Source organism: Canis lupus, chromosome 26 (assembly GCF_011100685.1).
Source record: "Canis lupus familiaris isolate Mischka breed German Shepherd chromosome 26, alternate assembly UU_Cfam_GSD_1.0, whole genome shotgun sequence".
NCBI lineage: Eukaryota > Metazoa > Chordata > Mammalia > Carnivora > Canidae > Canis > Canis lupus.
The window spans coordinates 8072403-8089928 of record NC_049247.1 but is presented as its reverse complement, the minus strand read 5'-3'; the positions used below and the strand labels follow the sequence as shown (position 1 = coordinate 8089928).

The window sequence follows — 17526 nt, the reverse complement described above, 5'->3', positions numbered from 1 at the left end:
AGTCCTGCATCGGGCTCCCCACAGGGAGTCTGCTTCTCCCTCTGCCTATGTTTCTGCCTTTCTCTGTGTGTCTCTCATGAATAAATAAACAAAATCTTAAAAAAAAAAAAAAAAAAAAAAAAGGTCCCCAGATAGCTATGAGGATACTGCCAAGGCCAGAGACAACGTCCTCCCTGGGATAACAGGCTTGGGCAGCCACATCCTCTCTCATGTAGGGAAACTGAGCCCAGGGAGGTCCTAAAGGAAATTCACTCACCCATTTGTTCTTTCAAGTAATTACTGAGGACCTACTACGTGGTCCACAAACAGATGTCATTTCTTAAAAAGTAGGTACATGGGATACCTGGGTGTCTGAGTCAGTTGAATATCTGACCCTTGGCATTGGCTCAGGTCATGATTTCACAGTCATGATAGGGAAACCAAGACAGGAACACAATTAATGAATTTTTTCTCAGACACAATAAGGGTGGGATAGAGGGATAAGAGTAGGACCAGCTGCTACCTCCTCCTGCCCCAGTGGGAAGTCTGCTTGAGACTCTCTCCCTCTGCCCCTCCCCCTGCTTGTGATCACAAGTAGGTGTGCACAAGCTTTCTCCCTCTCTCTAAAATAAATAAAAATAAAACCTTAAAAAAAAGTAGGTACACAAATGACTCTATAAGGAGAAACCAGGACAAGATAAAAGAGAAGATGGGGGGACACCTGGGTGGCTCAGTTGGTTAAGCAGCTAACTCTTGATTTCAGCTCAGGTCATGATCTCAGGGTCATGGGATTGAGCCCCTTGTCCCACATGGAGTCTCCTTGAGATTCTCTCTCCCTCTCCCTCTGCCCATCCTCCCACACATGTACACGTGCTCTCCCTCTCTCTCTCAAATAAATAAATCTTAAAACAAAAAAGAGGGGGCACCTGGGTGGCTCAGTCCATTAAACAGCCAACTCTTGATTTCGGCTCAGGTCATGATCTTAGGATCTGAGGCTCCGAGATCAATGGGGCATCTGCTTGATGATTCTCTCTCCCTCTACCCCTCTCCTTGCTCATGCTCTCTCTCTCTCTCTGTCTCAAATAAATAAGTCTTTTTTAAAAGAAAAAAAAAGAGAACAGAAGGCCCACTTTAGATCTGAATGGGGGTGGGGCCAGGTCAAGTAAGGTCTCGCTTGAGGAAATTCTATTTAGGCTGAGACCTATAGCATGAACAGGTGCTGAGGGGGCAAGAACTTGTTCCAGGAGGAGTGAGCATCTGAGAAGGCCCCAAAGCAGGAAAGACGTGGGAATACTGGAGGAAATAGCAAAAGGCACCACCCCCTCCTCCCCAGACGGGAGGCTGGGCCTCCAGGACTGTGAGACCACACAGTGCAGTACATCATCACAGCAGCCCTAGCAAACCAACATAGCTCCCACCCACCCAGAGAAGCCAGCTGCCTCAGAAGCCACAGATGCAGAGGTGTTTCCCAATGCAAGAGGGAGAGCCCCGGGGGGGCTCAGCTGGACTGGTGAACACAGTGCTAAGGGGTGATGCCAGCAGGAATATTCTAGATTCCAGCCTTGGTCCAGCCAAACAGTCTTATCAGGGGATCCCTGGGTGGCTCAGCGGTTTAGTGCCTGCCTTCAGCCCAGGGCGTGATCCTGGAGTCCCAAGATCAAGTCCCGCATCAGGCTCCCTGCATAGAGCCTGCTTCTCCCTCTGCCTGTGTCTCTGCCTCTCTCTCTATATATATATATGTGTGTGTGTCTCTCATGAATAAATAAATAAAATCTTAAAAAAAAAAGTCTTATCAGTTCAGTGACACCAACTCTTACAAATGTCTGTCCTTGAGCACTCTTTAGTTTGGAGGCACAGAAACTGTCTCCCCAGAGACAAAGGCCTTCCCTTGGCACACAGCAGGAGGGATAATTCTAGTTTTCGCATGCAGAGACCCTGTCCCCATCACAGCCATTAGAGCAAAAAGGTGCAAATGGTGACTCTCAGATGACACCTGGCCACCAACATATTTTGCCTGGCCTATCCTGTGTCTAAAACTATTTGAATGAGATGTCAATATTTTAAAGCTGGGACATTTCAGATAAAAGTCAACATTTCCAGAGTCTCTTGAAGTCACTCCAATAGCACTGGACCTGTATTCTCTCCTGGCAACAATGCACCGCAGCTTTGGACAGGAGATACAATTACCCACATGCCACAGTCCTCACCACCCCCACACTTGTCTCCCCAACACGGAGGATAGGCTGAGTGCATGTCACACGCCCATCCCCTTTTTCCACAGCTCCTGACCTATCTCACCCCCATGGGCCCTGCTTGGAGATGCATCAGATGTCAGTGCTAAATAGAGCACACATTGGTGGTCACCTGCTCCAGCCATTTTTCATTTCACCAATGAGAAAACGAATGTTTAGAAAGATTTACTGATTTGCCCAAAGTTAAGCAGTAGTTCCAGGAAAAGCTAAAATTGGTCTGAGTTTTTCAAGAAGAGGCTAAAAGTTAAAGTACAGCCTTGCAATGTCCACATATTACATCCTAAATAAAGTCCAGGCTGGGCAAAATCTCTAACAAAGAGGAGCATACAGCCTATGCCTCTGACTTCTTAAGACTTCAACCTGCTTGAGAGGGGAGTACAAAGACATGGAGTCCTAGGATGGTCAGAAAAGAAAGGCACAGATTTGGGAATAGAGACAATCAGCCTGACTTAACTTGTGAGAGCTGTGGCTTTGCCCTTTTTGTTTACTGATCAACTCCAGAGCCTAGAACTTTCCAGAACACTGTTGGCACTCAGTAAATATTGGCTAGAGGCCGTTGTTTATATCACTCCCAAGGCTCCTCAGACATTTTCTTTAATTGGCCTAGAATCTATGTTCCTTTAGTCTAATAACAGCAGCCTGATCTACATCTGGGAAATCATTATTTTTTTGTGAAAGGTGACTCCATGAAGCTGTCTGTAAATCAACTTCATATTCCTATCTGACTCAAGACTGGTCAATCAGGCATGAATTGCTCTGGTCAAGAAATCTGATTCAAGAGAGATGTGTGACTCAGGTCAGACGACCAAGTCTCATTTTAGGATTTGGCAGAAGTATTGAGAATGTCTCTTTCTGTGGGACTTAGCAATAAGGATGTATTTCTAAAGTTTATCAGAGGCTGAGGAGAACCGTGTCTTAGCATGAAGTTGACAGAGAGAGAAAAGAGACAACAGAGAAGAACTGAGGCCAGAGACACTCTTTGGGTATCTGGATCCAGCCATGCCTGAAGCCCATATACACTAGAAGCTTTTAACTACATGAGCCAATAAATTCCCTTTGTTTGCTTAAGTTAGTTTGTGACTGGTTTTCTGTCACTTACAACCAAGGGTCCTGACTGACAGAAGAAATAGAGCTGATTGACAAAGCTTCTCCACTAAGCTCCCTGCCAGACCAACAGTTCTCTACACCATAAGGCTCTCAACCAGGCCAAACTGCCAGGCAGCTGCAAGTCCCCTGGTAACCAGACAATCTGCACCTTGATAGGCAGGCAGAAATCAGAACTTCCAAAGTCTTTTTTTTTTTTCTTTAATCCTAAAAAAATTAAGGATGGGTAAAGGAAGGGCCAATGAACAGGACAGAGTGAAGGAAAGACAGGGACTAGCACTTTCAATGCAAGAAATGCATCACTGTGGATGCCTGGGTGGCTCAGCGGTTGAGCACCTGCCTTTTGCCCAGGGTGCAATCCTGGAGTTCCAGGATCAAGTCCCACATCGGACTCCCTGCATGGAGCCTGCTTCTCTCTCTGCCTGTGTCTCTGCTTTTATCTGTGTGTCTCTCGTGAATAAATAAATAAAATCTAAAAGAAAAAAATGAATCGTTGTACCAGTAACCACAGTGGCGTTAGATGGCAGCCAGCCCTCTGGAGGGAGTGCTTGCCAAGTGCCAGGCACTATTCTGAGCATTTAGCATGTATCATCTCATTTAACTGTCAGAAAACTGTATGAGTCGGGTACACTTATCATGCTTATTTCACTGGCGAGGTTAGCTGAGGCAGAGAGTCCGACTGACTTGCCCAAAATCACACAGTGCTTTGGGAAAGCACAGCTGTAAACCAAAGAGAGGTGAGACATGGTGACCAAGTGCACATCCCTTCTCCTGCACACACCAAATGCTCCCTGAACAGAGGCTGCTGCCAAGAAAGCACTTCCACAGCTAACAAGTTCAAGCCCCTCGACTGGCTTTACTTTATATTAGAACACAAATTTTCATCTCTAATTCCATATGCTAACTTTACTCTTTTCATCGTTCCCTCTAACTCTTGTCCACATGCATCACTTTTCACAAGATTTAAATTAAAGGGACGCCTGGGTGGCTCAGCGGTTGAGCGTCTGCCTTCAGCCCGGGGTGTGATCCTGGAGTCCCAGGATCGAGTCCCACATCGGGCTCCCTGCATGGAGCCTGCTTCTCCCTCTGCCTGTGTCTCTGCCTCTCTCTCTTTCTCTGTGTCTCTCATGAATAAATAAATAAAATAAAATAAAATAAAAGGTTTAAATTAAAGTGTGCATATAATTTCAAGGGTGAGCAGGGGCTAGGGAGCTGGCTCTGCCTCTGCAGGACCAACCCTGTCCCCCACACCTGGACACAGAAGCTGGGAGAATTGTCTGAGATGAATCTACATAAAATCTCTTTTCCTCAGAAACCTCAATGGCAACATCCTAATGTACTTGTTAAAACTCCTGTCAGGGAGGTGTTCTTTCTTCCACACCCTGCTCCCATCCAAACCACTGGCTCCCCATTGAAATTTCTCCAGCAGAGCCTTATCTCAGACACCACCCACAATGCCCCTTCCCTCATCCACTCACCTACCTCATGCCCCTCATACCAGACCATGGCCCAGGAGAGGGGTAAGGGGCATCTCCTTGCAGGACCATCCTTTCTCCTCTCCAGGTTGAGATAAGCATTTTTATCTCTGCAACTGCCATCTCTCAACTATTTACAGAAGCCAATGGGATAAAAAGAGACAACATAAAAATAGTTGCTCAGCAGCTTTCAGGATTGGGGGTGGGGGTACACAGACTCTTGGAATGTTCTTTCTCTCCTTTTCAAAGGCGAAAATGCTAGAATTGTTTCTCTTTGCCAAAGCACTTCTCAAGAGTTCACAAACTACTCACCTGGGAGCTCTCTGGGGGCAGGGACCAAGTCCAGGCAGAGCTTGTCACCAGCCCCCCCAAAAAAGTGTGGGTTCAGTTCAGTGACATATCATCAGGGTTCCAGAGCCAGCACTTAAGAGAAACACAGTGTCCTGCTCTGCCCTGTTTCCATCCGGTCTTCCAAAAAAACATGAGCCAGTCAAAAAAAAACAAAACAAAACAAAACTTGGCTTTTTTCTATGCTTAAAATGTTTCCTAATTGAAGAAAAAAGTTCAGCAGCAGCACCACCACCAACACGATGGAAACAGAAAAAACACTGGCAGCTGAAATCGCTCCTCCCCCACTTTGGCCACTAACGTCTCCAACAGGGAACACCAGGGCACAGGTCTTCCCTATGAGTAACAGCATCCACCTCCTTTGAATTATACCCAATTTTTGGTTGTGTTGAGGAAGGGATCCAATCAGGGAAGGAAGAAAAGATAATCACTTAAAATCTTATTTTTCAGAGAGCAAAGCCATACCCCCCTGGAGAAGAGAGATTCTAGTCTAGTCTTGTCTAATCTAGTCTATTCTATGCCCATGAGAAAATCAGCATCGTCTACCAGCATAAGAAGGCAAGGAAGACCAGAGAACACAGGATTCGAAGGCATGCTGGGAAACTATACGCATCCCAGGGGCCTGGGCCTTGATTTTCTCATCTGTAAAATGGAACCGCTGCAGCCTAGCGAGAGGGTAACTTGAGTCCATCTTCTGTATGAAAGCTGGCTCACAGTCAACACTCCCAAAGACCCTGTTCTCCCTTCCTCTCTGTGTCCCACCCACTCGGCGGTGACTGTGAAACGGAAGGGGCCACCGAAGGGCTGCTCTTCTCTGGGCTTCCTCCCAGCTCTGTTTTTGCTAGATTTCTGATTTCCTCCAGATAAGTATTTCTAGCTAAGCTGTCCGGAGACTGAGCTGACTCCACGCCTGGTCACAGGGTGAGGGCTCCATCTGTCTGGTGAAGCTTTCTCTACTATGTGGGTTTACTTATCTAGAAAAAGTCTCACAAAATATATGCCCGAAGATGACATGAGGACATACATTTAACAAATCATCATGACTGAAGAGAACGGAACTGGATGAAATTCACACTCTCCCTGAAAAATCACACATGTCACACCTGTGCATTGACCCTGGGGGCACTGGGCTTTGCGAGAAAGCAAGAATCTTGTGGCGGAGCCAGAGGGGGCCAGATAGAGGGAGTCTTGAAAACTCTGTTCACCAATTGATTTCAGAGACCCTCCCTTCCTCCACCACCACCACCACCACCACCACTGGCTCTGCAAAATAGAGACACAAAATAATGTCTTACGCCCAGAGGTTTATTAACTGGGGGCTGAGAAGGCAGAGGAATACACAAAGTAGCCTTAAGAAATGCTCATGGTGGGGCGGCCCGGTGGCTCAGTGGTTTAGCACCACCTTCAGCCCAGGGCCTGATCCTGGAGACCCGGGATCCAGTCCCACGTTGGGCTCCCTGCATGGAGCCTCTCTCTCTCTCTCTCTCTCTCTCTCTCTCTCTCATAATAAAAAAGAAAAGGAAGGAAGGAAGGAAGGAAGGAAGGAAGGAAGGAAGGAAGGAAGGAAGGAAGGAACGAAGGAAGGAAGGAAGGAAGGGAAGAAGGAAGAAACACTCATGGTGGGGCACCTGGATGGTTCAGTTGGTTAAGGGGTTAAGCATCTGCCTTCGGCTCAGGTCATGATCCCAGGGCCCTAGAATTGAGTCCTGCATCAGGCTCCCCACTTGGCCTTGATTCTGCTTCCCCCTCTACCCTTCCCCACTGCTTGTGATGTCTCTCATGCTCTCTCTCTCTCTCTCTCAAATAAATAAACAAAATCTTAAAAAAAAAATCTAATGGTGGAAACAAGCCAGTGTCCACCAACGGGTAAATGGATAAACATAATGGGGTCTATCCATACAAGGGAATACTACTCAACCATAGAAAGGAGCACTGATACATTCTACAACATGGATGAACCTTGAAAACATTCACACTCCAGGAAAGAGAAGCCAGATACATGGGGTCACATATTAAGATGTCAATAAGGTAACAAGCACAGTCTGAAAGAAAAGACCATTCCAAAAGAGAGATGCAATTTCCTTAACTTCCAAGAAAGAATGCACAGAAATGAGGGAGAAGGCCACGGCAGCATCTGGAGCCAGGCATGCCTGAACCCCACACCTGGGTCCTGTAACCTAAAGTGGGTAGCTAACTGGGAAAGCAAAACATCTAGGGAAATATAGTAACACAAGGCCCTCTGACCCAAAGGACAATCTGAAATAGCATTTGCCTCAAATTTCCAGGATTGGGAAAAGAAATAAGAACCAGAAGGCAGTATGCAGAAGAAAAGGTTGTGAGGGACCCTAACCAAGTTACAGTACTCTGCTTTCTCTGAGCCTTTCCATTAAATGAGTTCATGATGGGATGAGGATGACTCTGCATCCCACGTTAAAATCTGAGTCAAAAGGCCTTGAAAATAGGCTTTGCCTGCCCCACCCAGTTCCTCTTGAGACCCCACCCAGTCTCCCTACCCAGTAGTCCAGCTTGGATCCAGGTTAAGGTTCTCAAGGGGGGAACTCTGGGTTACTGCAGAAAGTTCCCTCTGCTAGGTCAGACCCTTCCCCTCCTATTCCCATCCAATCTCCCCTTGCCCTTTTGTTTTTTAGCCCATCCCTCAAGGCTGAGCACAAACAACACTTATTTCTGGGAGCTTCCTGGATTCATACCAGCCAAAAGAGATTTCTCCAGAAACTCCACTGCCCTGTGCTTCCATCATTTCCAGCACACTTCTTCCTCCTAGTGTTTTTCAACAGAGGCATTCCTGGCATTCAGGGCCAGGACACTTCTTCATGCCTGGCATGGATCTGGCCTGCTTGCCAGACATTTGGCATCCTCGGCTCCTGCCCACCAAAGCCAGAAGTGCTCAGCATCATTGTGACACCAAAAGGCACCAGGCACTTTTTCAAATGCTTGCCAGGACGATGGGACTGTCCCTGATGAGAACTACTGCAAAGGTATTAGTGAATATGTTTGGCTACTAGCCCACTAAGAACCTGGGAGCAAAGAGAAGCCCAAGTTAATAAGCATCAGCACCATGCCCACTTAGATCCGTGTCCTTCTAAGCTGGCTTAGTAAACAATTCTGAGCCCCTCAAAAAACGGAGGGCAGCCTTGCAATGGACTGCTCTAGGATAGATGATAAAATGCACAGGCTCAAGAGCCTGACATGCCTGGGTTGGCTGCGTGACCCTGGGCAAGCTGCTTAGCCTCTCTGACCCCTCTAGAAAATGAGGCTAACTCCTAGCAACACTGCAGAATTGTTTCCACCCTTGACCTCCTCATCTCTATAATGGGAATAAAAATCTCTGCCCCCTAGGATTTTGGTAGGCATTAAATAAGATAATAAATGCAACACATAGTCCAGTGTGTAGGGGCTCATCAAATGATGGCTATTACTTTTTATTACAAAAATACACTGTGCTCTCACTATGAATACCTGCTTTCTATAGAGGAAAGGCTTATGATGAGCAATCTGGAAGGAGGTGCTGGGGCTCGCCAAGAAGCTGCATTTGCATAGCATGAACACTGTTCATTCTTAAATTGCATGTTTCTGTGTATTGGTTTGGGACGAGGGGGCTAACTCTCCCAAAGCCCTCCCGTTGTTACTGCCCCTACCTCCCCCCTGAGTATGTGGGAGCCTATGAGGAGAGAGCTACCCTCTCCTCTCTCCCCTGGGGGCAGAGCTAGGGGAAGGGGTGTGGTGACAGTATCACTCTAGGGTACCTGAAGTTTCTATCTCTAAGGCTGTAGGGACTTTCAGATTGAGGAAGGTTGAAGTTCCCTTTATGGAAATGGACACTACATATCCCCACCCCAGGCCAGAGAGCTCCTCTCTCACTAAGAGCACTGAGTCCGCCCGGGCCCGCACTCCGCCCCCACATCCCTCCACCCCAACCTTCTGGAGGAGACAGGAGAAGCTAAAATGCAACCTCCCCAGGGCCAAGTGAGAGCAGCAAGGGTGGCTGGCAGAGCTGTGAAAACACCCCGCTTCCCAAACTGGGCAGTGCAGAGAGTGGGGGGGGGGGGGAGCCAGGAAGAGCTCGAGGCTACACAGCATGGCATTCCAGGCAGGCACCAAGACCCAGACTCCCGGGTCTGGGCCCAGAAACCCCGCGTCCCCAACAGTCAAGCAGAAGGGGCAGGTGAAGGCACGTCTCCGCACTCATCAAGAGCTGCGGTCCGGAGGTAAATTTAGGTCAAAAGGACCAGCCAGTGAGGTTCCGGAGGGCGGAAGCAGAGGGCCAGCGAAGAGAGGCAAAGGTCCCCAGGCCCCGCAACTGCTGATCCAGGGTCCTGCCCCCTGGTGTCGGTCCAACCTACCCAGGGCCTGGGTTTGCCCCCAAGACAAGCGGGGTGCGGGGGTGGGGTGCTCAGAGTCCGGTGGCCCTCTCCCTCCCTGCACTCCGTAGCCTTCCCTACCTGTCAAACGCGAGAAGGTGGGCCTAGGCCGCCTCCGAGATCCCTGCCTGACTGCCCCGGCCCCGGGGGACACGGGTTCCAAACTCCGGGACCGCCCCTGCCACCCTCTGCCCCCGGCCAGGCGCGGCCCAGCCTAGGAGGCCACCCCAAGGCCCCGGGCGCTCCGAGGACGCGGGGGAAGGGGCGCCGGGGGGCCGGGTCCCCCCACGTGGCGGGGCGTGGGGCGGTGCACGTGGGGTGCCCTCGGTGGAGGGAATCCGGGGCCGGCCGCAGGGCTTTGTCTGCAATCCCGGCAGCGGTCCCCGCCCCGACAGGGCAAGGGCGCCCCGGCCCGCGGCCCCGCTCGCGGCAGCTCACCTGGGCTCCGCGCCTCCGCCGCCGCCTCCCGCGCTCGGCGCCCCCGGCTCGGCTCGGCTCGGCTCGGCTCGGCGCGGCCGCGCGCTCCTCTCCGCGGCCCCGGCGGGCGCGCGCAGGGGGGCCGGGGGCGGGCGGAGCCGCCAGGTCTCGCTGGGGCGCGACGCCGCCGCGGGCTGCGCGAGGATTGGCCGCGGCCGCTGAAAACCCGGGCGCCGAGCCGCCGTCGGCGCGCCCCCGCGGGCTCGGCCCCGCGCCGGGGAGGGCGGGGGAGGGCGGGGGAGGGCGGGGGAGGGGGAGTGGCGGGGGCCGGCGGAGCCGAAAGGAGCGGCGGGGCGGAGGGCGGGGGAAGAAGGGGGAGCGGGGGCGAGGGGAAGTGGGGCGGGGCCGGGAGCGGGCGGGGCAGCCGCGGAGCCGCGCGGACCCGAGCGTCGGGGGCGGCTGGGGGGGCGCGAGAGGCAGCGCCGCAACTTCGCTCCGGGCCGCGGCGCGCACCTGGCCGGGCGCTCCCCGCGGCGGCGGCGGCGGCGACACCCTCGGGCGGGCGGGGCGCGCCGGCTGCGCTCGCTTTGTTTGGCCGAACGCGAGGACTGCGGGGCGGCGGCTGGGTCGCGGGGAGTCCCCCAAGTCGGCAGGACGGCCGAGGTCCCGCCCCGAGTCCGCGGCCTCTGCCCCGGGCGCCGGGCGGTGGATGCGGCCTGGACTTCGGGTCCCCACCCATCCAGGGGAACCCCTTTCCTTGCCCGCCTCCCCACGGACCCGGGCTCCGGGCCCGCCCCAAAGGCCGGGGAACTCTGTTCCTTTCCCACATCCACTCCACCCGGATGTACAAAACTACCCGAAACAATGAGCTTCTGGCCTTCCCCCAGGGCTACTTAGATGCTTTTTTGTGGAAAACAATATATTCTTCACAAACATTCTACCCCTTTGGGGCGCCCTCCTTTGCCGGAACCTTAAGAGTGTTTAGTCCCCCAGCTGGGGAACGGCGCTGCAGGAGGGAGAAAGAAGATCTCAAAGGCTGTCTGACCTGCCGACCTTAGATAGTCCTGACCCAAAAGGTACCCAGGGCATGTTTCGCTGACCCTGCCAGGGAGCCAAAAGGTAATCAAGAGTCCAGACGGGAATCAAGGGCCAAAGTAATGAAAGGTTCAGAGTCCTCTTGTGCCAGAGGCACCTGGGTGGCTCAGTGGTTGAGCATCTGCCTTTGGCTCAGGTCGTGATCCGGCCGTCCTGCAACCGAGTTCTGCATCAGCCTTCCTGCGTGGAGCCTGCTTCTCCCTCTGCCTATGTCTCCGTGTCTCTCGTGAATAAGTAAATAAGAAAATCTTAAAAAAAAAAAAAAAAAGTCCTTTTTACTGGATGGATTTCCAGCCCCCTTCAGTTTAGATCCTCTGGTATTTACATGCTGACAAACAGTTGAGAGCTTTCAGTAAGAGGACCACCATTTCTGATGTTACCACGGACACCTTTGTTGGTAACAGTAAAAGCCCAGAAACAACCTTCCTACTGTTCATGGGGGGAATGGATAAATGAAATGTGTTATTTGATTGGATAATTGATGGGATACTATGCAATAGTTCCAAGGAACTACATTAAATCTACTTGTACAGGGACGCCTGGTTGGCTCAGTGGTTGAGCATCTGTCTTTGGCTTAGGGTGTGATCCCAGAGTTCCACATCAAGTCCTGCATCGAGCTCCCTGTGAGGTGCCTACTTCTCCCTCTGCCTATGTCTCTGCCTCTCTGTGTGTCTCTTATGAATAAATAAATAAAATCTTAAAAAAGATCTACTTGTACACACGTGGGAAGATCCTCAAACCAGAATGTTGAGTAAAGGAGCAAGGTACAGACTACAATATGATGTAAAATTTGTATTTTAAAACCCCACATAGTCTATCTTGTTCATAGACACCTGCTTGCGTAGTGTTTTTTTTCAAAGGTCAATGGGGATTGAGTGTCAATTAAATTCATGACAATCTGCCACAAAGATGGACGTAGGGACAGAAAATAAAGACAGGGAGCATAAGAAATGTTGGACAGTTTCATGCCTTTTACTTTTAAAGGAATTAGAAGCAAATGGTGAAATGTCAAGTCAGTTCTGAATGGTGGATGCATAGTTCTGTATTTTTCTGTATTTTGCTCTTTTCTCCTCAAAACTATGTATTGAGGCTGCTGGGGAACATTTTGAACATCTCTGACTCTATGTCAGGAGTCAGAAAACTTTATCTGTAAAGGGCCAGATATTAAATATTTTAGAATTTCAGGTTATGTGGTCTCTGTTGCAGCTTCTCAGCTCTGCCATTCTAGCAACCATAGACAAATGAATGGGTGTGGCTGTATTCCAATAAAACTCTTATTTATAGATACTGAAAGTTAAATTTCATATAATTTTCACATGTCACAAAATATTATTGTTTTGATTTCTCTTCAACCATTTAAAAATGCATAAACCATTCTTAGCAGGACATATAAAAACAGGTGGTATGCCAGATTCAACCCATATAAGCAATAGTTTGGTAACCTCTTCTTTACTAAAGAAACTAAAATAGATATTGGTTGATGTCTTTTCCTGTTACTTGTTAAAATACATAATTTTATATGTTTATATCATGTTACTAAATTGTCTAGATTTTATTAGAACACAATAGCTAATAGGCAGAAACTTAGATATACACACACACAGCTGTATAAAGTGAGAAGCCAATTATGTGAGAAAGGCAAGAAAGTGCCCATTCAAATCAAAACTCTAGCCCAAGATCCACTTCTTTCTGGAAGAACTTCCTGAAATGTTATGACCCAGGCTCTCCTTGACCTCTCCCCTCTGTGATCTCCTATTACAAGGACTGTACCACGTATTTGATCTCAGCCACCCAATTGTCTCTATTCTTTCCTTTTCACTAATGGGGTCTGACTTGCCAGTAGAGCCATATATCAATTCCTGGAATTTAGATAAGTATCACATCTGAAATTTGTTTACCTGCAGCATTGTAGTTAAAAGCAGTGACTTTGGAATCGAGACAGACCTAGCTCACATCTCAGCTTTGCTAATTGTCAGGTCTGTGGCCTTGGCCTTGGCCAGGGACTCTGGTTTCATCAGCTGTCAAATGAAGACAACAAACTTAACTGACAGGTTCAGTGATGTGTGTAAAGTTAATAGCTCAGTGCCTAGCACATAAGTGCTCAGAGACGCTACTAATATACTTAGTACAGAGCTAAAAAAAAAAAACACACACACAAAAAAAAAAAACAAAAAAAAAACAAAACCACATCGATTATGTACCTTTCTTATTAAAGTGAACTAGAACAAAGCAGAGGACACTGTAATTCCCTTTCGTTGACATTTGGCCTTTCTTAGGCTAGGAATCATCCCACTGAAGGAAACCATTTTCTTCTTAGAGATATGAAAGTAAGAACTGGTTTTGCTTTTTGGGTTTTCTTCTCTAACAACACTAGAAAAACCTATGCTAGGCAAACATCTTGCTGTCTTGACAACACAGATTGCCAAGAAAATAGGTAAACAAAGCATTCAAATCTTATTTTTAAGAAAACTTGGATAGTACAAGGGAGGGGCTGAAAAGTAAGATTTAAAAATTATCTTATCCTCTATGGCAGTATCATAAGCTCCTGCCAAGGCTTTGCCTCTTCCTATAGGAACTGTTCTGTGTTGTACCCATAGTGTTCACTGGAATATTCCACCTCCCAAACCTTGAACATCAAGGTAGAGGCAGCAGGATTAATCATAGATAGACTTTTTAATTGAATTCCTTCCCATCCAATAGGAAAGTAGAAAAACACTGGTTAAAAAAAAAAAAAGTGAAAAGAAAAAGAGCCTGAGAAGTTTCCCTTCAATGGGCAGTGAGATTCACATGTTTGTTAGTCTCAAACATGAACAACAGCATAAAAGGAGAAGTCTGCAGGGACATAGATGAAGAAGCTCTTCATTTGTCTTAGATGTACTATGAGAAAGAAAAAAAAAATCAGTGTATAGGGTGCATGGGTGGCTCAGTGGTTGAGTGCCTGCCTTCGGCTCTGGTCATGATCCCAGGGTCCTGGGATCAAGTCCTACTCAGGCTTCCCATACAGAGCCTGCTTCTTCCTCTGCCTATGTCTCTGCCTCTCTCTGTGTCTTTCATGAATGAATAATAAAATCTCTAAAAAACAAAAAAGAAATAAAAAATTAGTGTAAACCATTCAAAAACATCACGGAGAAATATAAAACACTCCGAACAAGTAGAGGTATTCAAGGCATGCAGGTCCACACAAAGGTGCCCCGGTGATAAGACTGAGAAACCTGTCTCACCTGGACTGAATCCTCACTGAGCCTTATTAATGAGGGGCTAGGTCAGGCAAAATCTCAGAGGCTGCTTCCTCAAATGCAAAATGGTATTTGGCTTACAAGCATTAGAGATAATATGCGTGGAAGTACCTCGCATAGTTGTCTGGCCTATACTGGGCACTAGATAAGTGATGACTGGTATCACCAGTTACATGTTCAACAAACTGGAAAAGAATGTTTACAGGAAACATTATAGTACTTTTCAAAACTCCAGAAACAGGCAGCTCTAGGGTAATGCAGCAACTAGGTTAGATTCCCAGTTCTGCAACCTACCAGCTGTGTAACCTTGGGTGAGCAAGTTAACCTCCTCATGCCTCAGTTTCTACATCTGTTAAATGGGATTAGTGCTATTGCCTACTTCTTAGGAGTGTTGTAAAGATTAAATGTTAACATACATAAATTACAACAGGACACTCTGTGGGGTTTAAGATTTTATTTATTTGACAGAGTGGAATGCCTAGGCGGCTCAGCAGTTGAGCATCTGTCTTCAGGCTCAGGGCGTGATCCTGGGATCCGGGATCAAGTCCCACATCAGGCTCCCTGTGGGGAGCCTGCTTCTCCCTCTGCCTGTGTCTGTGTCACTCTCTCTGTGTCTCTCATGAATAAATAAAATCTTTTAAAAAATGTTTATTGGGATCTCTAGGTGGCTCAGTGGTTTAGCTCCTGCCTTTGGCCCATGATCCTGGAGACCCTGGATCAAGTCCCACATCGGGCTCCCTGCATGGAGCCTGCTTCTCCCTCTGTATCTCTGCCTGTGTGTGTGTGTGTGTGTGTGTCTCATGAATAAATAAGTAGAATCTTAAAAAAAATGTTTATTTGATAGAGAAAAAACAAGCATGAGGAGCTGCACGAGAGAGAGAAGCAGACTCCCCACTGAGCAGGGAGCCTGATGCGGGGCTCAATCTCAGGACTCTGGGATCACTACCAGAGCCAAAGGCAGATGCTTAACCAACTGAGCCATCCAGGTGCCCCCCGCCCCGCCCCCCACTCTGTAAGTGTTAAGATATTTGTACCCACTTGCCTTCAGGGCTGGAAATACTCAACACCAAACCTGCTGATAGAGCTCTCACCATGCCAAGCCACTGGCTTGGGTCACCACACCTTTCTTCTCTGTAAGGTCTCTAGTAGAGACCTGAATGTCCACTGGTTGTATAGCTTCAATTCCCTGCTCACCCAACCATTTTCCATTTAACCAAATCATCATTTAGTTACACTTTTATGTTAAACCACCTATAATTACACTATTCTGATCCTTCCCTCACAAATGCTCCACCAGGAAAAAAGCCAATTAGCTGTAACCGACAGTTCTGTGTGTGGGGGTCACTCTGACGTTTCCAACTTCCCATTTAACCCACTATTCCTTCCTGGAGGAGACAGGCATCAACTAACAAATCTAAGTCACAGGTGGCAGCAGGCCATAGACTATTAGCTTTGAATTCAGTTCTGCAAGGGTGAACGTGCAGGCTGGGAGCAGAGTGAGGCAGGCTGACTTCATGAGCATGTAAACTGTGCCCCTTACTTGGTTTAATCCTCTACTTAATATAGGCTTTGTATTTTTACTTCCCACTGGCCCTACAAATTATGTAGGTGGTCCTAGCCAGGTCTGATGATTTCTAGTTTTTAATGTTGAGGCATAAGGGTCAGCTGAGTAAACTTGCCCCATCTCTTGGAACTTCTTCTGTTGAGGCAGAGTGATTAAGATCATATCCAGACTGGAAAGACTATAGTTTAAATACATGAACAAAAATGATATCAAATGAGAATATATTTGGAAGAATAAGAAGAAATTGATAATAGTGGTTACTTCCTGGGAAGAATTGCTTTTTACTCTATAACTCTTAAGAACATATAGTTTTTAGGGATGCCTGGGTGGCTCAGCGGTTGAGCACCTGCCCCTGGCTCAGAGTGTGATCCATGGTCTCAGGATCAGGTCCCATATCAGGCTCCCTGCCTGGAGCCTGCTTCTCCCTCTGCCTACATCTCTGCCTTTCTGTCTTTCATGAATAAATAAAATCTTTAAAAAAAAAAGAACATTTAATTTTTACCATCTACACATATAACCTTTCAAATTAATTTAAGATTTTAAAACATCACACCAATTACTGTCTCTATCTCCACACTGAGTCTCTTGTTTCCAGAGCAGCTGTCTTTAGCCAACAAATGCACCCCATGAGTGGGAGTTGTTTTACACTGTTTCAAAGAGCTCTAGAGATAAATTATTTCCCATCAGAAGGTTTAAATTTAACAGAGAAAGAGCCAATGATAGAAACTGCAAAATTTGGTTGGTTCCTTGTTGCTGTTTTGGACTTGAAACATGGTGATTTTCCTGTGAACAAACACAGGGGGGATAAGATAAATTCATTGACAGACAAAGCAATAGCTGGCCCTCCTTAATTGCAGGGCTGAGATACATAAATTAGAAATACTATATATTTGAGTGATAGCATCCACACAACTCTGAGCTTCAGACCCTTTCTTAATTTATCATCACCTTATTCATGATGAATTCCTAGACTTATTATCGTCCCTCATTTATATAGTTAAAGAGAGAAGTAATAGACTCACATGAAAGAGATAAGAAAGCAAATACCATGATTGAAACAGGTTTCTTGTAATTGGTTCAAAAACCATAAAAAGATCTCTTCCTTTTACTCCAGTCAAGGACCTTCATGTGCTTGTGAGGACACACAGGCACATCATAAGCCCCAGCTCAGTCCAACAAAACAAGGAAGCTTCAGAAGGAAAATCCAAGCCTCAGAAATACCCATACTGACCCCCTAGAGAGACCTACCAATACCCAAAAAAGCTGACTCTGAGGTAGGTGCTAAACAAATTCATGTGATAATGGAGAGTATGTACAGATTCTAATAAGATATCGGCAACTTTGCTCAAATAGAACATAAATTTACACTAACTTATTAATAAAAAAGCTGTTCATCAACGAAGAGTTGGTATCTTTTGCTATCAAAAAAGATAAGGGAGGGGGACCTGGGTGGCTCAGTCAGTTGAGCATCTGCCTTCAGCTGGGGTCATGATCTCAGGGTCCTGGGATTGAGCCCCATGTCCCTGCTCCCTGCTCAGTGGGGAGTCTGCTTCTCCCCCTCCCTCTGCCCCTCCCCACTTGTGTTCTCTCTTGCATGTTCACTCTCTCTCTCAAACAAATAAATAAAATCTTTAAAAAAAGGGGGAGAAAACAAATACGTATATTCTAACCACAAAA

General features: G+C 47.6%; 1 protein-coding gene across 5 annotated transcripts in view; it reads right to left on the bottom strand.

Annotated features, from left to right (window-relative positions):
• CAMKK2 (calcium/calmodulin dependent protein kinase kinase 2) overlaps nt 1–10048 on the bottom strand; it is a 48462-nt gene extending 38414 nt beyond the window's left edge. For all 5 annotated transcript variants that reach the window (XM_038575018.1, XM_038575021.1, XM_038575020.1 and 2 more), the window contains exon 1: nt 9976–10048. The gene's annotated coding sequence lies outside the window, so the exon portion shown is untranslated. The remainder of the gene's footprint in view (nt 1–9975) is intronic.
• Nucleotides 10049–17526: the final 7478 nt, after the last annotated feature.